Below are 26,875 nucleotides of genomic sequence, written 5' to 3'. Positions count from 1 at the left end.
TTGTTTTACTCTGCCTATTTTAGAACTGAAATATTTTTACAGCAGTTTAAAAATAAACACTCCTTGGTTTCTAAAATAGAAATAAAAAAAATTCAGAGTAAAATAATAATTAATTAAAAAAATTGGACTTAAATGCATAATGCTGATATATCCACATGTGCATGGGGTTTTTTTTCGGCTTTCTTTTTCCAAATTTCAACTTATCTCTTGGGAGTGAGCATCAATCTACAATTTCATACAAGATTATTCAGAGCAATGGAAATCATAACAGGTAGGATAAAAAAAACCCAAACTGTCCATTAGATCTTTGTCACTTTATGTTTGTACTTACATAAAAAGAAGGCTGTTTTTGCACTTGTAAACATTTACGTGACTCAAGCTATCCAGATGTTGGCTGGGTTTTCAGTTGATTTCTTCTTAAATTACTTCCTAAACATCACTAGCTGCATTTGCTTGAACTTTTGTGATTAAAAGGACAAGGACTGGCCTCTGGTTTTGCTGAGGTTCTATGCTTCCTTTGCATAAATATGACTGTATTGATTCACTCTTCCTCCAGGTCTGTTGTAGACCATTTAAACTCCAGACAGCTTTATTATAGCACCCTAATGAAAAATTTAATGCTCTCTGTTGCAATAACTTTCTTTTACCATCTATGCCTTTTCCCCCTCCTTCCCTCAGGTAGCAGTTCGCAGCTGTGAGCATCAGAAGATTGCTGTATTTCTGAAACCCCACAGCTGCAAAGATACGCCTACCAGAGAGAACAAAGCCCTGGATTTCAAAATCAAGTAGCATAGCACGTAAAGGAAGATCAAGGTTGTAACCATCTAATTTTCTTTGGTTGATATTTGCATGGCTGCTTAAATATATACGAACATATGGACCATGCTAATGTAAATGTGTGTAAGAACGCTACTTTGGAAATACTCCAAATTCCTTCAGCTCTGTTATTGTAATTGAGCTCATCACAAAACAATTCCATCTGCTTCAGGCTTGGGCAGAATTGTGCCAGAGTGCTGACTAACGTGCAGCTTAGTTGAGACAGTTTTGAGAAGATGACTGTAATAACCATCAGCACTAACACTTTGTTAGATTAAAGGAGATGCCACCAGGTGCAAGATGAACTCCTAAGCTGCTTCCAGATATGAAAAGATAGAAACATGAATTTCTGCACACAAGACACAATCTCAACACATTTACATTCTTTGTCCTTTCATGGGTTCCAAATAAATAGAACTTCTGACTCACTTTTACACAATACCTTCCCAATTGTCCATCAAGAATCATTTTCAGATGTATGTTTTCTTCCAAATGGTTATTTTCACCCAAATTCCCATTAGCTTTCCCTTCAGGTCAATGTATCTGTAGAAGCTTGACCACCCTTTCATAGAAGTCTGATCATCCTTCAAATATTCACGTTGCTGATCATTTTTCTGACCACTTTTAAAGACATTTTTTTAAAAAGTGTTATGTTTGAACCTGCAACTTTCCTTGCAACTCATCCGCCATTCTTACACTCAGTCTTCTTATGAAACTGCATGACAGATCTCTCATATAAATTGTCATCTCAGATAGATTGTCATTTTAGCAGTTTTTACTGTTTTTCATATCTACTTGCCTTTCCTCTGTATCTGCCTCCCCTCCTCAGTGCTTTCCATGACATTGTAAAAAGCAGCTGTGAAACCTGGAAACCTCTTGTATAATACAAAGCATTCAAGACGTAAACAAAGACACACCATTTTCATAATATCAGATGAACTGAGATGGAATCAAAGGGCTACACTGAGTGACACAGACATGTGCAGAAGCTTTAAGTCTACAGGCATCTGTATCCATCTCTTATGGTTGTAGTTCTGCTCAAGGCGGTGTGGCCCTTCTGCCTTCCAGCTGACCACATGCAAGCCATTCTTGATGTGGTAAAAGATTAAACTAGTTTGTGAGAAATCTCAAAGGAGGGGCCATCTTGGAAACAGGGATGAGAGCAAAATCACAGCAGAAAGCAGTTAGATTGACCTAGATTATAAAAAACAAACAAAAAAACCCACCAACAACTCGCCTTTTGCATGCAGTTGGCAGACTGTCAGCAAACCCTAATCTATCCTGAACATGAACAGATCTTGAAGGATACCTAATCTATCCTGAACATGAACAGATCCTGAAGGATACTCCATGTCTACTTCTGTCTAAAATCAGCTGCCTTGGTTTAAGTCACTCGTACTTTTTAATTTATACATTTTTAACGTAATATGTCTCGTGTCCCATAAATAGCACTCCTATCACTTAAAAAGCATTGCAACAAAGCTTTTTGGAAAGAACATTAAGCAAGTATTAAGTTTTAAGCCTCTTGTGGTATTTGTAGCCTGTATTAACGTTAATGACGTTAATGACACTGTGTCGCTCTTTTTAAAAGCTATCTAAAGACTTCATTTCTGCTTCTCAGGCTTCCTGGTTGGAACGTATTACAAGCAGGCAGTGGACACAACAAGCATATTTTCTTAACCAAGGAGCAGATATTGATGGAGTACTGTAAGTAGCCAAGTCCAGGACTGGATTGTTTTCAGCAGTATTTTCTACATTTTCATTCTTCGAATACCTCAGATTATGATCTTTCCTGCACTAATGACTATTTCCACCTTCTCAAAGACAACCCAAACCTGTGCTTGAAAAGACTACAAATGACAAACTGATTTCTGTATGTTTTTTACCTGATCCTTACATCAAATAATTGATTATCAATGCTCATAACACTCCATAGCACACACTTACACATAAAGAAGTAGAAGAGAACTTACATAAAGTAATTTTTGGCTGACCTTGCCAAGTTCAAGATTCTAGCCCACATTTCTTGCATTTCACAAGCTGCGTTACAAAAAGCATAGCAATTCAATGATATTTCTAAGGAAACAAATGAACTCACAGAATTTTATTTTAAAACAAGCACAAAAACAATCTGGAAATTAAGCTGTAAGTAAAGAAAGGTTTCTGTTGTGCAACTTTGTTGTAGTAAGTAGACGGTCATTTTTAATTGACATACTTCCCATTACTGTTGTTGGAAACCTCATCATCTGACACACAGACAGAAGGATTCTTTTTGTTCCCCCCCATGCAACTGCAGACTACAAACGCACATGCTATAAATGTATTAAAAAAGCAATTCAACATCCATTCTCTGTGTAATTCTCATGTCTCTTCATCATTCTGTGTCTAGTGTGCTCTTCACACAGAGATGAAGGAAACACTGAAGCTTCTAAGGGCTGTCTGGAACCATTTTTTTTTCTTATCTTTGCACCTTGAGATCAAAAAGCTTGACCATATCCAAAGAAAAAAAATCCTAATTTCCTTCCCTGCAAGGCACACTGTAACCTGCGCAGATCTTTCCAAAGCCAACAGCACTGACCACTGAAGAGCACTAGCAGGTTGATCTCGGTTACGGGGAAACAAACGTAACGTCATTGCTCCCAGTCCCTGATTTCACTCTGGCCAGGACACCAAGCTGGGGAGAGTCACCAATTCACTGCAGTTCTCCTGTGGGGTCTCACATTCTGCGAAAAGCTGAACGGGGCCATCTTCTAGCACACATGGCAGGAGAAAGTGTGTGGTCAAAGACCAGAAACTGGAGTGTGATGTGAAGTTAGAAGTTTAATGATTTTTGTTTATCTAAGATTAAGCAATTGTGCTTGTATCCATACTTTCCCTAGTCAGTTAGTGCTTGTTTTTGTTTCTTTCTTCTGATCAGCTAAGATGGTGTCTTGCAGTATCACTCTCTGGCTCACAGCCTCGCTAGAGTCAATTCAAAGACCCGATTCCAGCAGTTTTTCTTCATGCTGGCCCACACTCAGTTGTTTATTTTCACACCAATCGACAGTAATATTTCAGCCAAGAACTCCAGGCCCAAACCTGTCAACCTGACATCTACTTGAGCTACTTCAAAGGTGATTACGCTTGCACTTGTGTTTACACAGCAGCTCCTGAGAGGAAATTGTGCTGCCTACAGTTATTGTAATCTGAAAATGCATTCCAGTTTGCATCCCTTTATGCTGAATCTCCGTGGGTGATTAGGAAGTGGTGAATGATGCGCTGCTACCACAGTGTCCAGTGATTGTGCAGAGCTACGAGTTAGTCAGTCTTGTCTGTCAGTTTCAGGCATCTACTGGCAGCTCTCAGAAGCCCTAGTCTACATAAATTAGCACTATATCCACGAGTTTTTCATACACTGCAGAAAACCTATGCCATTTCATGGTCTGGATATCAAAGAACATTTCAGCAACAACCATCCCCTCATTTCTCCAAGCAGCTCACTGCATAATATTTAAACATTATCAATTCTCAATTCAAGGGTATTTCTCTGAAAGTTTTAAAGAGTAAATAGGAAAGAGACGTTAGGAAGTGCAATTTATTTCTAATGTTGATGCTATTTGAAAACAAGCACACTCACATCCATACTGGTATAGCATTAGCTTTCAAACATGGTCACCACGACCTTAGCATCACCTTTATCACAGTTAAAGTGCATCCTCACATACTTCCATTTTTGGAGCTTTCCCACAGCTCTAGCTCCTGATGCTGAAATAATCCAGGACAACTGTGTCTTGCTCTGATGCAGAATCAAGGCAAAAGAAAGCAAGACTGTTGTCAACCATGACAACTGTTAGATAAAATAGTTCTGTCACTTTCAAAAATGATGCAAGAGAAAAGTCACGCTTTTTCTTAAAAAACAAAACAAAAAAAAATTAAGCATTTTTCAGCTAGGGAACAAAAAAAATTGATAACTTACAGGACCCATCCCAACATATCTTTTCTTGTGAAAATCCACCAAAAACATGCCCAACACACAAACACTCGAAACATGATAGCTTGCACGTAGTTATTGAAGTAACAGCCATTAGGCAAATCCCAGAGACTCAATCTGCCTTGCTAAGGATGGAGGAGGAATCTTCTGCTACCGAAGCTCTGGACTACATTGGACACTGTAAAGCCTCTCTCCTTTATTTTCAGTTATTCATACTAGTGAAGTCTCTTGTCAAACTCTTCATTCCTCATAATAACGCTTTCAATCATTATTAAGCTGTTAGTAAGTTTCAGTATCTGTGGAAGCAATGTGCTGCTCAGCTTAACCTCACTGATCTTGATCTGCGCAGAAACCTGATGAGAACTCGCATGTTCTTGAAAGCTCTTATTCTATCAAGAACACAAGAACTATTGGAAATATAACCACTGCTCTGGATGTTTTTGTCCCTCATTCCTCAGGCAAGCATGGAAAGATTTACTGAGACCATCTGGAACTATTCTGGTTCTTATCAAGCAGCAGACTTTTTTCTTCCTTTCTTTTCTTTCCAGTTCTCTTTAAGTGACTCATCCACTAATGTTGTTTAGCCACAGTTTTCTGTCTTTGTCAGGACGAGCTTTCATTGAACAGTACACCAGTGGGGGTGGGAGGTGGGAAAACAACCTAACTGCATCTCCAGCTTCACATTTTTCCTACAAAAAAACCTCACTTTTATATATGGGTATATAATTTAATAATTTATAATTTAATAATGGGTATTTCAAAATTCCTTTGTTTTTAGTTCTAAATAATATCTACCCAGAGTTCTGAAGGCAGGAAGATGATTCAGGAAAGACATAAATGGGTCAAGCCAAGTTATTTCGGCTAAGGACTGTCTTAATTAAAATCTTATTTATTTACTTATTTTTGGTGATGGGAAGAGAAAATCCATTAGAAAATGAGATAGATCAAGTCTGAAGTTTCATCACCTTGATGAGGTCACACTATGAGAGTCACAGGGAGAAAGCTTCTGAATACAATGGGAGCGAAAAGGGACAAAAAAATTAACTAGAAGATAACCAAATTAAAATTAGAAGATACCTGCTCAGTGGGAAACAAAATACCAAACAGAGCAGTGAAAATACAACTTTCCTGATCTCAATCACACAAAGCATTGATACGAATAATTAGCTTATAAATTATCAGACTTCACTTGATGTTCAGGCATGTTCCCAAATAAGGAGGTATTTCATGCAGCAATCGAGAAATAGATGAAAGATGATTGAGCAACTTACACTAAACATACGTAACAGGTTGGAAAGCAACAGACTCAAATATGCTAGGAAAATAATTTGTTCTAACAAGTGTTTACTTAGAACTGCATATACTATTTACTCATGTTGACTACCATTGTACAGAAAATTTCAGACAAAGCAAAGTTTGAAGCACTTAATTTTTCTAGTGACAGACTAAAAAAAAAAATAAAATCAACCCATTCCTACAGTACAGTAGCATACATCCACAGGCTGGTTTGTCACAATAATGGGGCCATTCACATGCAGAGATGGAATGTGCTATTCTTCTGGTAGGGGTATATAAGAAATAAGCCCTCCAGCTCCATCTACATTATACACTGATAATATAGATGGGCGTGGATGAAATTCTAATACTTAGATATAGCAGTAAACTAATGATGGAGCACAGTAAGCAATTCTGCAAGTCAAACTGATCTGCTGATCCAAAACAGATATTACTTTTCAAAATATTTCATCAAGAGTACACTAGATACAGCATAGGATTTTTCTTGTCAAGATCAAGAGCAAACATGTCAGTCAATGCTATATGACTAAGATATTTCAAACTAACTGATCACTTTAGGTGCCAAAGCAAATTTAAGACCTCTTTTACAGGAGGGACCATCCATCAACCTCCTGAAGATCAAATTGCTTAAGAAATGGACTTCTCTTCTGGATTTTGTCTTTACAAACATTGGCACAATCAATAACATTCTGGACTTCAATGGATTCATCTTGTAATGATTGCTTTTAACAAGATCAATACACAAATACTGATATTGCAAATTGTTATATTTTATTCAAAAAAAAATCAAGAAGATTTCTTATGTTTAAGACATGGGTAAATAATGCAGCCCATACGTACCTGACATAACTATGAAATGTTTGTATACAACACATTATTACCCTTTATAAACATACAAGGGCTGCACCAAGAGTTTTATTATCGTGGCTTGCTATGTCAGAGGCAGAAATTGGTGGTACAGCAGTAGAGGTTGAACCTTCTTACCAATACTCTGTTACGCTTTGCTGCAATGCAACAGATGGCAGCAAAGGGGAAGTCTGACAAAACGGGCTCTGACACAGAAGTGCATATGAAGCAAAGGCGTGGCATTACACACCTCCAAGTAGAAAAAACAACACCTACTGAAATCATTACGCTTGCTGAGTGTTTATGAACACCGAGCAGTGGATGTGAGCATAGTGTGGCTTTGTGTCCCTTTCAGTAGTGGCAACAGCAACATGAAAAACAAGTCACGCTGTGGATGGCCATGCAGGTTTTTTATATATATATATTTTTTTTTTTTTACAAGCACAGTATGCAGGTTTTTGTTCATCACTGGTAAAAACGCACAGCTAGTAGTATTGACTCTTGAAAAAGAAGCTGAGAATTTGCTCTATCCAAGAGTTACTGTGCTCTTTGTATCTGATGCACCTTCCATAGAAATAAATAGGAGGCATTACTTTCAGAGACCTACGTATTTACTGCCGTCATGTCTATTACTAGTGCTTCACACACTAGAATTTACTGTCATAGAATCATAGACTGTCCTTCCAACTATTCACACTGTACCCCTCCTACGCTTTTACAGTTGATCACTCTCATTTTGTAGTCTTATTTTCTGCTACACGTTTAATTTGTGACCTTCTCCAAATTCAAATGCCCTTGACTGTAACAGATAGTTGTTTTGTTTTGTTTTTTTTTAAAGTAGGTGTAATGCTGCTATGCTATAACGTGATAGGAAGTACAGTAATAGTAGTAGGGTAGCACAATCCCAGGCTGCAGCAAATGAGAATAAGCGCAAACACAGCAGCCATGAACACAGAAACAAAGGAAGAAAGAGCTGCTTATCTTTGGAAGACCTCCAGGAAGAAGAGATCTCCATTGAGATACCCCCACCTCCACTGCCAGCCCTTAAATGAGGTCTGAGAAGGGGTGGAGCCTGGCTCAGCCCTTTCTGTCACTCAGGTGCACTGCTTACACCTGAGCTCCCGTGGGTTGTCCCTGCTTTCCCAGCAGGTGCTCAATCACTACTTCAGGCCATGAGTTAGCATTTCCTTTACAGTACATATAATGCTTGTAAAAAATTGTACCCACACAGAATATCAAAAACACAGACATTAAGCTGTTATTTCTGATAAAGGCTCTAAGTGACGATCTTATTCCTCATGCCTTTCTGAGGTGATTAGAGCCGTATGTTCCTCTTCAGTATATTTGACCATGGACCATTTGCAGAGGCAGTGCAGAACATCCTGGAATTAACATCAGAACAAGGATGACCTGTACACATGCTGAAGCCCCACAGAACTTGGGCTAAATCCTACCCTAAACCCTTGGTGCAGAATCACAGCCACAAAGTTAAGATTCGCATTCCCATCTAATCTCTATTTTTAACTTGTCTTGATTTTCCCACGGAGATAAATATTTTAACAAAAGAGAAAAAACAAAATGCTATATTATTTGCAGCAGCCTTGAAACTGTTTTGGAGAATATGTGAAATAACAACACCAAGACATGTGAATCAAAGTTTGAAAATTTCCGTTGTTCTGACTGTTCATAAACTGGCTTGTACATTAGAAATACTAGTAAGAGAAATTGGTTGGTTGTCATTTATGAAGCCTTTACTCACAAATTACTTGGCAATGTTTGCTTGCAACTTCCGAAAATTTAGGATTTTCAGTTTTGCTGGCTGTGTGGCAATACATTAAGTCTCACACCACATCATATGTTAAAAAATGAGCCGATGTGCTCAAAAGCAAAGCTGTTATTGTGAACAACGGAATGACAGACATACATAGGCTAAACAACTGGTTGGCAGCTGTATCAACAGAAGTAGGCCTCATCTGGAGTACTGTGTCCAGTTCTGGGCTCCCCAATACAAAAAAGACAGGGATCTCTTGGAAAGAGTCCAGCGGAGGGCCACAAAGATGGTGAAGGGCCTGGAGCATCTCCCCTATGAAGAAAGGCTAAGTGAACTGGGTCTGTTTAGCCTTGAGAAAATAAGACTGAGAGGGAACCTGATCCAGGTTTATAAATATCTGAGGTGTGGCGGCCATAGCGGTGAGGCCAGTCTCTTTTCAGTGGTACGTGGAGACAGGACGAGGGGAAACAGACATAAGCTGCAGCACAGGAAGTTTCACACGAATGTGCGTAAGAACTTCTTCACGGTGAGGGTGACGGAGCACTGGAACGGGCTGCCCAGGGAGGTTGTGGAATCTCCTTCTCTGGAGATATTCAAGTCTCGCCTGGACGCCTACCTGTGCGACCTGGTGTAGGGAACCTGCTTTGGCAGGGGGGTTGGTCTCGATGATCTCTAGAGGTCCCTTCCAACCCCTACAATTCTGTGATTCTGTGAAGTACAGACAGATAAGGGAAGTGACTATTCACCTTTAGGCAACAATTATCGGACCACGTTTAGAGTGTTGCATCCAGTTTTGGGGCTCTCCATTCGGGAAGGATGTTGGTAAACTTGCCCTGAAAGACTGAGGGAACTGGGCTTGAGCACTCACTTTGAGCAGAAGGTCAGCCTAGAGATCTCCGATCTTAAATACAAATGTTAGTAAATACCTGCCTGGGACTCGGCCCAAAACTCCTACATAAACAACAGCGTAAATGATTATCTGTGCTGCATCATACTTCGGTTGGTCTTTGGTAAAAATCAAAGCCATGTGTTTCTCATTCCCCGAGGTGATCTGTACCTCGTTTAAACTGGGCTCTCTTCCCCAGAAACAGTGGGTCCTCTAGAAGCTCCTACACTGCTTTCTCCTCAGGTTGCTCACCTCACTGCTGCAAAACTATTTTAGGGATAGTTAGAAAGAAGGATGGAGACTTTAAAAAAACATTTTATAAAAGAATTTAAAAGCCAACCAAACAAAGCCTAGATTAAGCTATTTCACTATTTTGCACTGTTATTACTATTCCAGCAATATTGCATTACATGCAAAACTGAAAGCAGATCACAGAAAACCTCTACTAGGCCTCACTGCGCTTTCCTGACTCTGCACACTACTCACTACTCTGCAGATACTGATAGGAGGTTATTTTGGTGGCTCAATGCCCTATCAAATTTGTTTTTGCTCTTCCATTTGTATTCTTGGAGGATAAGTTAAAACAGAAAAAGTGGAAGAAGAAAATGCAGATCCAAGAGTGCTCATTCTTAATCTTCAAAAATGTTATGCTACCACTATATCAGACATTCAAAGCACACCATTTCAAATTGCCATTTCTACTCAGAATACACTCAACAAACTGGCACGGCCTGTTGGGACTAAACCAACACCTCCACATTCTGCAGACGCTGGACAACAACTCCAGGGCAAGTGCTTTGCTGGTGGAGGTCTGGGAACTACATGAAGTCTGCACTGCGAGCTGTTTTTGGAGAGGGAAGTCTTGCAGTCTGCATGACTAAGATGTATTTAAATTAACAAGACCTAAAAGAGCACCCACTTAAAGTTGAGAGATTAAAATCCTCACTCATCCTACCAGCTGTTCTTAGGAATGGCTTGTTTATCCACTGCATGATGACCCTGTCACAGCACGCATCTTTTAATCCAAAAAACTCTGGAATACTATGCCACAGTTGGCTTGAGGCTTCACCTCTTGCTGCAACTGAGGAGAAAGAAAATGACTTTGGCTGATGCCTACAAAACATTGGTTCCAGATAACTTCACTTGCTAGCATAAAAGTTCACACATTCAGCTTTTATAAGGTCTGTTTAGAGATGCACAAATCTTGTCAGGCAAACTCTATTTGTACATAGTAACCAGTTATGTACAAATAGCCTCCCTTTTTTGGACCCAGATGTTATGCATCTGGAGTATGTCCACACCTGCATAAGTACAAAGATTTTATCTCAGGCATTAACAGGAAACAAAAACTTGAGCTATCTATGGAGTGAAAAAGTATGGACAGATAGCATTGTTTGATCACCATGGTGGCCAAGTGGATAACACACAGGATAAGGTGAAATCGCGTTTTATCCCACTTCACATATCTTTTCTTCTCCCTTTCTCACTTCTGACTTCTATCTTCTCTCTCTAAACTGAGCTTTTGCATTTTGAAGAGCATTTTTTTCTTATTACATTTTATTACTATGTTCTCTACAGAGACTGGGATTAGAACTGTCATGCTTAGAAACTCCTAAAATTAAGCACAATTTTAAGTGACCCTTGTATATGTAATCTTTTCAAAAGTCTAAGGTTTATGTAAATGTAATTTTTATTATTTGTTTTCCTGGTCTTTGGCTGCTGCGTAAGGAAAATCTGTTTGGATTTTTTGACATAAATTGCTCCAGCAAGCTTATTTTTTCCCCTTTTAGAAAAGACTATTTTCACACAACTTTTGAAAGGATCCTAAAGATGAGATTTATGTAACTGTGCTATTGATTTTAAAGGTAGGTAAACAAGAAACTTGAATATCACTTTGTCTATCCAGGCCAGATGTAGCAATAAAATATTTTCTATGTACATAAAAGAGAAAGGTTTTTGACACAGAGTAATTTCACCAGGAAGGAGAATTTGATTTAGCCCTCAAGTAAGAGCTATATTAAGGGGTTTCAGTGGTTCCCTGTTCACTTAAGGACTTATTAAAGAAAAAAAACAACAATATCACTTCATGTGACTACACAGCATATATTAAGTGCAGACATAACCTTTTCCATAAAGCTGTACTAAATGATTTGAATCTCAGTCGACAATGACAGTGTAATTAAAGTGTTTCTCTTTTTAGATTCTTGATTAAAGCCACTGTCAAATTTCTTGAATTTGATAATACAAAATACAGCTGCTTTCATTCCTGGTAGTGATTCATCTCTGAATAGCTCCCAAGAGGGAGAACTCAAGTACAGCTGAATCAGGAGATAGCAGTGTAACCATAAAAGATCACTGTCAGGGCAGAGATACTGTACACCATGTTCTCTCCTATAAGGAAGGAAAGACACTGCATTTTACTAGCTGTGAGAATCTTGACAGCAGATGCTTTGCAATATTTTGTGGCACTGTCTTAAGTAGTGCTCTATTAGAGTACCTGCACTTAAATCTTGTAAGGCCTCTAAGAAGGATTTATCTGATTTTACAAAACTGCAATGATTTGAACCAAGAGGTTCACAAAATTTTCCTCTGAGAAGAGGAATCCGATTTAAAACGGGACCAGGTAATCGATTGGTGAGCATCATGTCTGGATAAGAGTTGGTCAATGAAACTAGTGTCACCCTGAGCATCTCCTGCAACCTACTGCATCCTCAGGGATCACAGAACACCACTGTTTCTTGGTACCTGCCATAAATACAGTCATAAATGCAGTGAAATAGCACTAATCTTCAGACAACGACCACTCTTTGTTACGTGAAAATACTGGAGAAAAATAATGAACTCTCGCTTTTACTAACAATTATCAGCAGTGTTTAAGTCTGGAATTGCCCACTAGTTCTATTGGTTCACTATTTGCACTGATTATTTCCAGAGTGGAGAAATCGATGCTCACTTTAGGTACAAATCATCTGAACACTGATCCACTCTTAATGTCATGATTATGTCTTCATGAGATGGAGAACCGGGTTCAATCCACTGACACAAATGCTTACTGTCAGACACAGGAGCAGAGGCAGAGCTGAACGCAATCAACATCTTAAAACTCCCATCCAACTTCTGTGCCAATGAAGAAACAGGCATAAATTCTATTTTGTATTTCTGTGGGAACGCAAATTGTGGCTTAAGCAGAACAGAAATATAATCACAAATTTTTCTTAATGAACACAAAGACTTTACCCCCTAATTTTGTTTGTATTAAATACTTTCAAACATTAGATTAGTCAACATTGTACTGCTGGGGAATTTGTAAAATGGTCTCAGAAGAAAAAGAGAGAACGATGACATAGCAGTCTTGATAATACCCTATGGTATTTTAAGCCTATTCAAGAAAAAGAGAAAAAAAAAAAAAAAAAGACAGTTCTATGTGCAGAACCTTAACAGGAGTAAAAGTTGCTGCTGGCACAAATCAGAAGAGGAATGAGAAAATAAAAAATTAGTATCTCACTTATAAATCCTTTCAGTTGCTGCTAAACACTAACTAACAGCATAGAATCCCAGGCAAGATTTATGTCTTACATAAAGCATAAAACAAGTCTATGACAACACACTGAGGAACTCACAGCAGATTCCTGTAGCTGAGAATTTAAATATAAATAGACAATTTCAGTTTCAGAGAGAACACTACAGTGTCCATACTGCGAAAATCCAAGAGAATGAAATAACTCAAACCTGCCCAAACTGATATCACTTATTTCTCCCTACAGTTCTTCTGTTATCACTGTTTTATCTTTTGTTTGAATGATACATGACTGACAGTCACAGGCATAGTTATAAGGTGCTTTCAAGAACTGCTTTAAAACTGTGTTTACTTTATTAATAAATGCACAACACAGTTACCAAAACGCAGACAAACCCATGACATCAAATGGGAAAGTGTGAAACAACAAGCTGAAGTATCCAAAGAGTAACTGGAAAACATAGAAGCCAGCCACGTACCCATCTGGGATATGGAAGCATTTACAGCCCCTTTCATTGCCAGAAAGGGCCTATCTGACAGAACAAATGAGGTATTCCTTAGTAAAGAGAACCACAGTTAGTCACTAAAATATTTTCCTGACTATGAAAGAATAATGTGGTTTTAAAAAATGTCCAACTGATAATAGTAATAACAGTTTGCTATTTGAAATATACGTGGGAACAGGGACAGTAATTCTATATAGATTTTTAATTTTATTCCACAGACGTTATTTGACCAGTTATGCAGCAACTTCAAAAGAAAACATCAACAGTATATAGATTTGTTAAGAAATGAATACTGAAGAGGCTGAAAGCTTATTAAAAGATTTTAATAGAAATCTTGACTGCACAAAAATTTTCTGTAGCACGGTTTGAGCCAAGTAAACAAACTTCTCTCTTCAGTGATGGAAAACAAGCTGCTACTGCTGATTCATTGCTTTAGGCATGAGGCACTTTCCATGTTGTACCTAGCTGTTCTCTCCTTATAGGCATCCTTGCAATTTGCCTGCTGCTTCTTACTTTTCTGTCCCCAAGTCTGACCAGGCCCCAGGGATTTTAGCAAGAGCTTTGCCACTGAGTTTAGTTAACACTTGGTTCTTCTCCTCTTATAGTCTCTATGACTTCAATATCTTTTCCTCCCAGCGTTTTTTCATATGAGCTTCCAGTATTTTCAGTTAGCCACACTCACCTTCTCAACAAATGAATAGTTTTGATAAACAAAAAACACATCACAATAATTCCCCCTTTTCTGGATAACTACGATAATAATTTTGACGAATTTGTGAAGTCATCTCTTTGCCCCTTTACCTGCCAAGTGCGCATATTCTTCAGCCTCCATGTGTTTCTCACTGGCTTTGCTTTCAGCCTCAGACTTACTAGCCATCTTCCCTTCTCACTGCAGATAGATTCTCTCAGCCCCACAGAATTTCTGCAGAATGTACAAGATGAAACTATTAACATTCATTTTTCCTCCCTTCGCATTCCTAAAATTCTTTTTTTTTTTAAACTGTTCTCATTTTTGTACTCCATCTCCACGAAAGCTCCCTATGCTTGTAAACAAAGCATGAGGAATATGCCTCCTCTCCTCACATCACTCGTTATTGCCTATCTGAAACACTAACATTAGCCTAGCAGTTCACAGTTTCACATGGTTCATACTAAGCATCTGATTTCACAAGTCTTTATTATTTTGCTCAAAAATAAAAATGTATTCTCTACTTTGGTTGCTCTTTCATGAAAATTCATTGCAAGCATACTGTGAGATTTCATTGGTTCAGCATCCATGCACAGGAACTGTTACAAACATCAATGATCAGATATATGTCTTTCCAACAAATTTCACCTCACCAAGCATTGTTCATTTCTTTCGCTAAATCCTAATTATGCTTCCCTTAATATTTATTTTTCAGCACCGAAAATTATCTATCTAAAAAAGCTGAAATTACACAGAAGAGACAAAAACAACTCTACAGATTTTGTTTCTCTCTCTGATGTTGAAGCTTTGCAACATGAACCTCCAGGTTGCATCCTATGGGGAATATTGGTTTATCCTGTTCAGGCCGCCATGTCTTGGGGACATAAGATGGTCATTATTGGCTATTTTTATGTTATCAATTAAAACAGTATTTTGGAAAATGCAAGTCTTACATCCATTTAACCCACTCTGTCTTCAGCTCTGTTTAAAGTCTAAGGAATAGCTGGCATATTTTCTCAGCAAAATCCTGATGTACTTATAACTTCGGATGTTTATAGTGTCTGTAACCTTTCACTATGAATAACTATTACCAGAACATTGACTTAACTTCAGATACAATAAAAGCTTGAAGGTGAGGTTGCTACTTCACCACACTTCAATTCATTTGTAGTTTATTGCTGCTTGCTGTGTTGGCCAAAGCCATAGTATGCTTGATGCTAAAGACAATGCTTCTGCAGAACAGTAAACTGAGTAGCATGAACAATACTGTAGTCCGGGCAGCAGATGCTTTGCTTTCTAAGGAAATCCTAGGAGAGGAGGAGGCCTATGTGTGGTACTTTCAGCACAAAGACCCAGCATGACAGTAAACGGAAATCAAACCACACCTTCCATTCACCCTCTCCAAAACCCAAATCTGACCTGAACTTAATCTGAAAAAGACTAAGCACAAAACTACAGCATGCCATGGGCTTGACCTCAGCATATTTGCATTCAGTATAACGCACGTTATAGCAACTGTCTTTTGCAGTGTAGTTGTCATCCCAAAACATTTATCTATCCTGTGAACACAGGATATTTGAAGGGTGCACGAAAAGATTTTCATGTTTTATTCCCTTTGCCCATAGATTACCTTTGTCTCCCTAAGACAAATTTTAAATAGCATATATTCTGGCAACCATTTTTAGTTCGTACTGCTTAAAGATAAGTAAGTACATTCATTACAATTATTATTATTTTTCTGGGAGATGTTACATATAAGCACGTGCTGGTTATGCAAACCCTTGCCAATTATTTACCTTAAAATGACATAAGATTTTTCTCACATTTTAAATCAGGGGCATGCACTTCAGATTTTAATCAGCATCTAGCTCATATTTTTGATTATCAGAGATATGACATTTACTGTACCTCTGTTATTACTAGTGACTAAATAGAACAAACAGATTTATTTTATGACATGATAGGCAGCATCCAGCATATGCAGTGTTGTCTAAAATCTATCCAATGATAACTTGAAAATGTCATCAGTCAGAATTTGTGTAGACTTTTAGATCCTATAATTTTACAGCTATTGAAAAGAAACTAAAAGAAACAATCGTACGCTTGTAGCTTCTCATGTAACAATGTTTCAATACTAGAAATAAGCAATGTGAATGTTGTCTGATGAACTCTACATTCAACTCTACAAATCCTTGAAAATTTCCAAAGAAATAACATGTGATAAACATGGCTTCTTCAAAAACAGTGCTGACATATGAAGTGTGAATTTACTAATTCTGGAGTTGAGAAAGGAAGATGAAAAATGAACGCTCTAATATAAATTCCATACTTAAATCCACTTCAATTTTCACATTACCCTGTAAACAGCACCCCATCCATCCGCTTCAGTAGATGATAGCACCAAGTGATAAACAGTGCCACTACTACCTTTTCACTAATCACTACGCCCCTAAGAGATACCATGTTTCAATTAGTGCAATGTCTAAAAAAAAAAAAAACAACACACACCACAAAAACATTATGGAAACATTTTTTTTGTTTAAAGCAAAAATATTTAGGAATTCCTATACACTGCTTCCAGAAACTCTGAAGAAATGCTGGTTTTAATGCAGTTATTTGTCATTAGTCTCCTATTTCAGCTAAATGCATTTTGGAAATACATTAGGACTGCGAACTGAAAACACTAAGTACATCCACACAAATGATAAAAAGAGGAGTCATGAAATGCAGATTAAAAACAGAGGTGATATTGAAGTAGAAAACACTTTTAAGCGATGACTTTGTAGCAGCTACGTTCAGCCATTTGAGGATGTTACCTCAGCACTCATCCAAAAGAAATTAGAATTTGATAGAAAAGGCCGTTCACTGTTGATCAGTTTTGCAGAATTCAGTGGTCCTAGACTTACCAGGGTATTAAAAGACAAAAAGCCTTCATACTGTGCTGGAAGAATTTGAAGGATATATTCCTTTATATCACCTCCCTACCTCTCCTAGTGGGAGCAAAACTCAATAACTTACGTACTCAGGACTCCAAGCAGTAAAATACATTGGGGAAGAAAAAAATATGCAGATATTTGATTAATATGGAAGGCTCAAAATTATTTTCTGGTTAATGTTTTAAAAAGTCTTCACTATATATACACATCAGCATTTCTCATCCCTACTCAGTGTGCCTTCTGAGGCCTTGACAGATCAAGTGCCTCTCACCTAAGGACAACAAAACCTCCATGCTATGCTTCAGTTCCCCCCCACAGTGAGGAAAGAGTTGTGAAAAAAGAATGAAATGTGACAACATCTGTCAACTACAATTCACCTAGTGCACCTTCTCATGCTCGCTGCTTCATAATTCTTTTTCTTCCAACTAGAAGGAACACCAATTGCTCTGCAATTATACCACTCTCAAATTCCCGTCGTTATATTAAAAAAAAAACAAAGTCCTTTTTGAGATGAAAGATTATATACACAAGGCTTTGAAATTCAAGTCTCATCTTTGCTTCAGCTTTAAAACATCAGTTCCACATGTTGCAAAAAAAACCATATGTCCACCTTAGTTTTAGAAAATTATCTCCATTTCAGCATCTACTTTTACTTTTTAATGGCATGCAATTCTGTTTTAATAAGTAATACATCACTTTTTGCCCAAGCTTCCTATTACTGTTGATTAACATGTCATTAAGGTCCCTGGGAGGTTATGCTACATCTGTGAAAAGTCAAACAGACATTTTCATCTTAGATTGTGTATTAAGATTGTGGTTAGGACAGGCAGTGGATGACTCCTCCAAAGTACTGTCAGACACATCAGGGACTGTAAACAAATTCTCATGGTCTTTTATAAGAATTTTCTCATGATCTTTTCTAAGAACATCTGGGCTTGCTTATGTGGAGATGTTCAGGAAAGACTCCATTAGTTCTGTGAAGCTAATGAGCTAACTTATAGCATAACCAAAATCCAAATAGGATCATCTGCAAGGGGATTTAAGATGCTACAGTTTATGACAGCTAATCCTCCACCAATCAATGAGTCATCCATAACTGTCCTAGATATTTCTACACAGAGCTATCTAGCTACATGGAGAAGGATCCTGTATTCCTCCTCTGGATTATTCTAACTTGCATAAAACAAAAGCTACAACCTCATCAATTGCACTATTGAAGCCACAGAAGTTGTTTTTTTTTTTTTTAATATACACTAGAAAGAAACACTGCTCCTTCTTTTTAAAGGAAGTATCAGTAAACAAAAGTCTCTGTAACCAGAAAGCGAGTAATGAGGCACTGTTTATCGTTACGTTACTATATCTAGCCATAGCCCACAAGAAAACCACTGCACATTTTCTCCAGTAAAGCTAAACTTCCAAAACGGGATAGAAAAGTGTTCACTTATATAAAGCAATTGTTGAACAAAAGAAAAGTAATATCCAAACACACTAAGACACCAAACTTGTTGGTCTGTATTTCACAAGGTCAGAACATAAGGACATTTTTGTCTTCATGCTTTTCTCGACACAGCAAACCCAACAAGCAGAGCTCAACAATCTCCACTGAATCACAACATCCATTTAATTACTATCTCAGGAAAGTACAGAAAGGAAACCAAAACAAAATCTTCCACTGCTCCATGGCGTTATATCTTATTACCTAACAAAACATTTCGGCTTTACACAGATAATCTCATGTCACAAAATATCAAGGAACCCTAGTCCTAGTAAGTGAAATCATCCTTAAAGGTTAGAGATTTGATTACAACAAATATTGTGGTGGCTTCAAGAACTCAATGGCCACAAAAACACAAGCTAACTTTAGAAAAAACAAACTTAAGCTGACAGTTTTCTTACAGCTCTTTCAGCTACTTCAGTGGTACGTGGAGACAGGACGAGGGAAAGCGGACATAAGCTGCAGCATAGGAAGTTTCGCACGAATGTGCGTAAGAACTTCTTCACGGTGAGGGTGACGGAGCACTGGAACAGGCTGCCCAGGGAGGTTGTGGAATCTCCTTCTCTGGAGATATTCACGTCTCGCCTGGACGCCTACCTGTGCGACCTGGTGTAGGACCTGCTTTGGCGAGGGGGGTTGGTCTCGATGATCTCTAGACGTCCCTTCCAACCCCTACAATTCTGTGATTCTGTGATTTCTATAGTTTTCTCAGATAGTCTATTCGTGCATTTAGCACATATATTATACACATCTTCCTTGTACTATTTTCACAGTTAATTTGAGAAAGAAGACCATTACATAAACTATCATAGTCTACTTCTCTAGAATGTACTTCATCTCTGGAAACACATGCTTATTCTTTCTGGTAACTGAAGTGCATATTCTGCTAGGAAGAGTTGGACTAACCAGATTTATAGAAAGTTGAAGCATCAACTAACAGTGCTGCAACTTAATTTAGGATGTTATGGGCAGTACCAGAGAACCAAATACTCGATGCAAACAAAAGACAAAAGCTAGTATTAAAAGAAGGTGAAAAAAAAACCCCTCATTTTCCAAAGCTTACTTGATGGGAAGTGCCAAAAAAGGTGGCTTTATTTTTATTTTTAAAACAGCATGATTGATGTTTTCATAGTTTCTCCCCCAGACATGCAACAAGAACATTCTAGATTTGAAAATTTAGATATGCGAATTTGGAATGGATAAGTGATTAACAGACACCTAGAGCCCTGTTAGACTGACCTCAGCAGTAGGCAAGATTCAGAACAGACTCTTAAAAGATTATTTGTGAACACTGACAGGACTGGAAAATGAGGTAGATCTCAAAGAGCTCACATGGATTGCATCATGCTAAGTAGTATCTTTAAAGAGACAAGTCGTATTCCAAAGAAAGGAAAAATATACAGAGCTACTATTTCTAGACTCAAGTGAAGTGTTAAGTATCGCAACACATAGTACACTGATAGGTGGCTCAGAGTTCATATATAAAAATATTTAAGAAACTTAGGCTAAACAGGATGTAGCAACTAATACCACCTAAGATGAAAAAAGGTCCTCCTAAAAAGTTAGTTAAGGGGCATGTTTTTACACCATTAACACCAAGTATATTATGGAACTCAATGACTTAAAGTTGAGAACATCAGCAGCTAATATGCAGCAAATCATCCCATGGAACTTGTTATCTCAACAATAGGTTGAGCAACAGAAATGGGACAAAGCAAAGTACAAGAACACGAATGCCCATGCAATTAGGGAGTCACATTAGCTAAAAACACAAAAAGATTAAAACCAGAACGCAATAGGTAAACACAGGAGGAATATGAACCACTAATGCCAGAGAAATGCTTTGAAAAAGCCTGAAAAACTCCTAAATTTATTTATTTATTTATTTTTAAATGAAAACCTCTGTCTTCGCAGACCATCCAAAACTGACAACAGGAAAATACTTCATAAAAACAAAAGCGTATGAAAGAATTTGTATGGCTTTATTTGTTGAACATCTAAATAAAAGCTCTAAACAAATTTCAGAACTTCTGATAAGGAACATGGTCAAGATCCAACCATGAAAAAAATCTTACAAAACTGTTCACGGAAGCAATCTGCTATAGATTTGGACTGGTGGTAGAAATTGAGGTTGTTTAAAAAAAAAAAAACAAAAACAAAGAGCTTGTTAGTTTACAGAATCTTCATTTTTTACTGATGTTTCAGCATATGACTAATTAAATAATAACAGGATATCTGCTTGTTGACTAAACGACCACAACATATTTAGTTAATTAACTCAGAAGAGCAAAGCACATAGGGAAGCAAGCATTTCATTTTGTATTGAGGAAGATGAAGAAACAGCGAGTCACTGAGCTGCATGGTATTTGGCAGATAACTTGTTATTCTACGTGACCCTCATTATAATGAAGTCAATCAACTTCTCTTAACTTGTGCTACCCAAATATCCAATCATAAGAGAAAGTATCATTATGTACAATAATAGAACAATTAACTGTTTTTCAGTGTTAAACAATTCACATTTGTTTTCTCTTGTCACTTATTAAAATCTTTTCTCACTTTCCATATTACATATGCCTATCCTCATAGTTTTTAGCCTTCTATTATTATCATATATGCTTACGTGGAAACAGTGTAAACTTTTCCTTGGATGATGGGTGAAAACCAAAAATAATTTTCATTACTTGGCAGAATTCTACAAAGCCATTAATAGCAATCTTAGACACTTGAACATATCTTGTAAGAAAACAACAATTCCAAATTCTCAATTCTCTTCCCATCACAATCTCTGCAGAACAATGACCTCTCCGAAAGCCAACAGCAAATTACTACATTACAAAAAATTTACATCGAATAATAACACAGAGATACCTGTTCTTCCCCATGTTGACCCTGCATTACTGGGATGTGTTCTCGTTCTTCTGCTCTTTCCTTTCTTCATGTTATTTGTGTTTATTTCTTGAAACAGTGACTCTTTCTCTACATCTCAAGAAGTATTTGCATTACTTGGAACTCAGTAGTTGACATATCACTCCCATTAGCTTTCTGGTACGTCCTAATTTAAAAACATAAAATGCAGCTGCTGCTTTTGTTCCATATTTGATGTTATCTTTCTGGTAATAGTGGTACCAATTGCAAAATTATCTTTTTCACAGGAATTACTTATCACTTCAATCTATTCTACAGATACGCATAGTACATTTTTTTCTTTCCTAATGATACTATGTACTACTTTACAGTATTTAATAGGACTAAGCAACTATTAATATTTTTTTCAGCTGGTCAGTCATAGGTTTTCAGCTAGAAAGCATGACCGTAGTTACAAATATTCACAAATAAAACACTACTACCACTTACCCTCTGGTGGATTTTTTTGTTGTTGTTTTTGTTTTTTGTATGTCAGCACTACTAATGAATAGAAATTATTCTGAAGTAAAAATGATATCGCCATCAAGGATTAAGTCAATTATTTCTGCATTGGACTGTGCTGCCTAGTACTTCGACTACTAGGACTTGGTTAAGCAACTGCATACATTAATCATCAGTCACAGGCTTCAAAAAGGGGATAACAGTGACTGGCACACGTCTGTCATAGCTATGACTCTTGATATGGTTTCTAGAGTCACAAGAGGCGTGAAAACTGCAACCACATTGTTAACACATTCTTCATCACACACTTAACACAGAAGCACTCCTTCAGTCTGATCTTCTGACTATCCTGTATGTGACTACGCTACTGTTTGTGATTTAAATGAGCATTGCATTTTGACATTGAACCAGAGGACAGATCAGTCACAGAACATCTGCATAATTGTGAATTATGTGCCATCAACTCCTCCTTTCCCTACCTGTGCAATTTTTCCATGCTTAATGTTTTGAGAATAAAAGGTACATACATAACCTTCCCCTTTCAGAATTTTAGTCTTTTAAAATTTTCATTGTTAGTATTTAATTCACGTTACTACTCTGGAAATACAAACGATTAAATATTTTACTGTTTTTACATTGTTTAAAATAGCATCAGGCTTACTCTGATACAGACTGAGAATAATAATAACAAGATTAGAAACGAAAAATATTTTTGCAGAATTCCTGACCGTGATTTCCTCACTGTCCAATTTTATAGTTCAGCAATAAATTTCTCACCAATTTTAGTGGGTTAAATTTGAACTCCATGTACAATATAGGGGATAAATATACTGGAATTACACCATACAATTGTTTACATTTTAGCATTAACTTGATTCAGATATTTAAGAAACAAAGAACTTGAAACAAATTACTGATTCAGATTCCTGTTATCACACCTTGGGTTCAAAAAATTGTAATAGTTAAGAACTCTATTAGCACTAATTTATTTTAAGGATGTGAGGATAAAGCAGGAGTTTATCATAAGACATTAAACGGGATGAAAAGCAAATAGAGAGAAGAAATTCATAATAAAGTACTTTGGTTTTACTCTATTCCTATATACCACACTACACAGATTATGAGTTGCAAATAAAAGGAGGTTGTCGACTCTATTACACAATCCCTAAGTCACCTTTCGTTAGCTTTATCTCAATGATTTTGCCAGTCAAAAGGCAGTATACGTTCAGTGAAGAAGGAAAAACATCCCACATGACTTGCTGCTTCTTTACTAAGACCTCGGTGTTAGCTCTGATCACAGTACCTGCCTTCTGCAATTTAGACACGGAATACCAGTGAAAAACCATGCTCATCTGCCCTAAGGATGGAAACCAGAGATTATCTTCTGATAGAAATTCATCTGATATGGTATTCCCTAATATAATACAGTTGCCCTTTTCTGTACTGCACACTCTCTACAGACTACATGGACACTCATTCTTAAGCTCATCTTCTATCTCAACTAAGTAATAACATAAAAAAATAAAAAAATTTATAACAATAATAAAAATTAAGATTTTAGAATATCAGCTATAATCATGGTTTGGCAAAACTTTACCTGGAAGCAAGTTTCAAAAAAGCTGCAGCCCTTTCAGTTCATAGAGTTCACAGTCACGCGTGTATAAAAAAGGTTTTGTGTTCTTCACCCTTATCAGATGGATCACATAAGAGATTCAGTGCAGTGCAATTGTAAGAGTTGAGCTTTTATCAAAGATTCTGAAAGCTGAAAGCGATGTTGTAGACAAAGCATATAAGAACAAATAGCAATTTGAAAAGTCGGAGACAAGTTCCTATCTTTAGGCTTACTCTACCGTTTAGACCAGGGGTGTCCAATCTTTTGGCTTGCCTGGGCCACAATGAAAGGAATGATACAGGGCTGTATCTGTAAAAGTTGCTCTGAAAGTAATGCCTCCTAATTATTTGGGCCACTCATCGGAAAAGTCACTGCCACGATCACATGGGGCAAGCTGCACTGCAAGCTATGCTAGGCTGCAGGTTGGACACACCAGGCTTAGAAGCAGCATGACCTATGGAATTTCTGGCCAGTTTTTGATTTCATTATCTAGGAGATGTTACGTTCTCAGCATGTCTGAAACCCAGCCCAGCCGAGCCCAACATAGCAAAGATTTCCAGTTACTGTTCTTGTACTTGGACAACACATCAAGTACTCTCCTGATCTGGGGATTTCATATACATAAATTTTGCACCCTGAAATGGCATTTGGGCACAAAACTAATTAGAAATGGAAGATGAGCGTTTGCCACAATGGGCAACGTAAGGGACAAAAATCAAAGCCGAAAACATCCAGCCTACCTCAATTCATCCTATTCATGCCAACAGGCCTGCAGAGCATAAATGAAAGAATTTTAGATAGACCAGTGCTAATACTTCGCTTCACTCAACACCAATAATTACGATTCCTTAGAACTACGGTACCATAGAAGCGAAGCCCTGATGCACGAGGTAACTTTATTAGGGCTTTATTATGAGGTTTTAGGACACCTGGAATTCTAGTCTATGGTTTATTTCAAAACTAGGGTCACACAACATGAAACAAACCATATGTTCAATTTGGCAAGAGTTGAATTCTACAAACGATCAGTGATTAACTAAAAGCGTACTTTGTGTGAGGGCAATACTCACATTTCACTTAGGCGTTACTCAACTATGAATGGAAGTGACTGCATTACCGTATCCTACAGTTGTTAGAGAACGTGCAAGAAAATACCACATGAATAAAAGCGACTGAAGATTTAAAGAATTAGATTATGTTTGCTTTAGAACAGGGATAATAGTGTAGCTTAAGGACTTCTCATCACAGCTGTATACTTCAGTGTTGCTGAAGCAGCTTCCTTTATAATACAGTCTGCTGTACATATTTCACTATCTTTCTAAACCTACTAGTAAGTTTTTCTTGAATATCATAAATAGGATGGACTGAGATACAATTATGCAATTCAGAGTAAAATGGTGAACTAGACAACTAACAGAAACTAAACAGGATTCACCGAACTTCCATGTGTTGCGTTTTGATAATGCTACTCATTACCATGGAATTTCGTAAATCAAAGTTAGAGTCCTCAAAGAATTTTGTTGCTGCTCAAAAACAAGATTTCTGCTTGGCTAACACCTGAAATTAGAATTCTAGCATGTAAGAAGTGACCACGAAATGCCAGTACTTTTAAAGTAGGCCTTAATAACAAGCTTTTGTTTATGTTAGCAACTGTAAAAGTCACTTCTCATTGTCTGCAGAAGACAAGGAATACTTGGCTGATAACCACACCAAATAAAATCCTTCCTATAAATGTTTTTATAGTATGCTACTATGAAATCCTCACATCCCAGAGTACCCCGAACAGCATTACAAAGCATTCTGATGACCAGTTCTTCAGAAAATGGAAGAGCAAAATGAATGAGCCATACAGATTCATCTTTCTCTAGAAAGTGTCCCTATATCGGTGATGTCCACAAAGAAAACTCTGAAGCTAGCCAACCAAAACATAGAACTTAAATATGTAAGATTCACTGAAATATTTCTGTATATCTCAGTTCACAGTTAAAACATACATATTATATCCTGTGATTAATGACAGCAGAAGAATTCACGCTGCATTTCCTCAAACAGCTGATCAAAGTAATTTTAGAGAATTAAATGTGTAATGGGAACTCACAGCTGTTTATGCGCAATGATATGTGGTCACATATTCCCTATTATTCCTGTCAAAATGAACGCATGCTGAAGATGAATTAACACTATTTATGCTCATAGTATGTAACGCATACCACAATGAAGCTATCAGAATTAATGAATTCATTTTTGCAGTTAAAGGTTAATTTGATGCTATAATACCTTCATTTCACAGTATTTATTTTAAAAGGCCTGACTAATGTCCTTAGACTACCTGCTTCATATAAATGCTACTTGAACATGAGTGAAGGACTTAATTCACAAAATTGAACTAACAGTTTTAAAATTTAATCTTTACCACGTCTTAAAATGAGTCAGCATTAGTTCGCTCAAGAGAAAAAGTTATACAAGCAGTTTTATTCAGAAGAAATGTACTATCAAAAAACATAATGTGGAAAAAAATCTTTTTTTTTTTTTTTTAAGTCAGAAATGAATTATGTCATTTAGATAACTAGATCTACTTCGTAGATCAACTACGAAGTACATAAGTTTTAAAGTCAGATAGCAAAAACCATAAGATCTGCACTGAATAGAAGTTTAATTCGTTTTAGTTATGTTAGCATTGCCTTTGTACCTCTGAAAGATTTATAGCATGCTGATTTCAGATATCATCACAGTACTAGAACTCTTGGAAAAGCAAAAAGCTCAATTTTGAAGTGGGGTGGTTGACATCTCTCTACTTGTGCCACTTGACCCACAGCGGAGCAAGAGGCATTGCAGGAGCGAGCACAGATCAGAGCTGCATACAGAAGCAGGCGTCAAAGATGGTACTGCATATAGATGGTAGGTTGAAACCTGGTACATATTAAATTGCATCTGACTCTGTCTATTTTTTGGAATTATTAAAGAAAAACATTTTTCAAATGAATAAATCTGCATCAGGCCTTTATTTAGACAACTTCAGTTCTCATCTCGGTTGGCCCATTTCAGAAGAATTTACTCAGGAAAACTAGCACTTTACAGTCCAGACAGTCCTATCCAAAACCATTTGTGCAACAACTCAGTACTGCTGATCATGGATAGGGTGGTCGTTTACATAAAAGGTAGAAAAA

The 26,875-nt window shown here is 37.3% G+C and overlaps 1 long non-coding RNA gene across 3 annotated transcripts in view; it reads right to left on the bottom strand.

Moving 5' to 3' along the window:
- LOC116216797 overlaps window positions 1–26,875 on the bottom strand; it is a 71,985-nt gene that overhangs the window by 38,124 nt on the left and 6,986 nt on the right. For 2 of the 3 annotated variants that reach the window (XR_004160273.1, XR_004160274.1), the window contains exon 2: window positions 14,410–14,530. The exons of the other annotated variant lie outside the window; for it this stretch is intronic. This is a non-coding gene — a long non-coding RNA (uncharacterized LOC116216797). The remainder of the gene's footprint in view (window positions 1–14,409; window positions 14,531–26,875) is intronic. 3 annotated transcript variants of the gene reach the window in all.

The sequence above is a fragment of the Meleagris gallopavo genome, chromosome 7, assembly GCF_000146605.3.
Source record: "Meleagris gallopavo isolate NT-WF06-2002-E0010 breed Aviagen turkey brand Nicholas breeding stock chromosome 7, Turkey_5.1, whole genome shotgun sequence".
Classification (NCBI taxonomy): domain Eukaryota; kingdom Metazoa; phylum Chordata; class Aves; order Galliformes; family Phasianidae; genus Meleagris; species Meleagris gallopavo.
The sequence above is the reverse complement of the archived record's forward strand: the minus strand, read 5'-3'. Positions and strand labels throughout refer to the sequence as shown.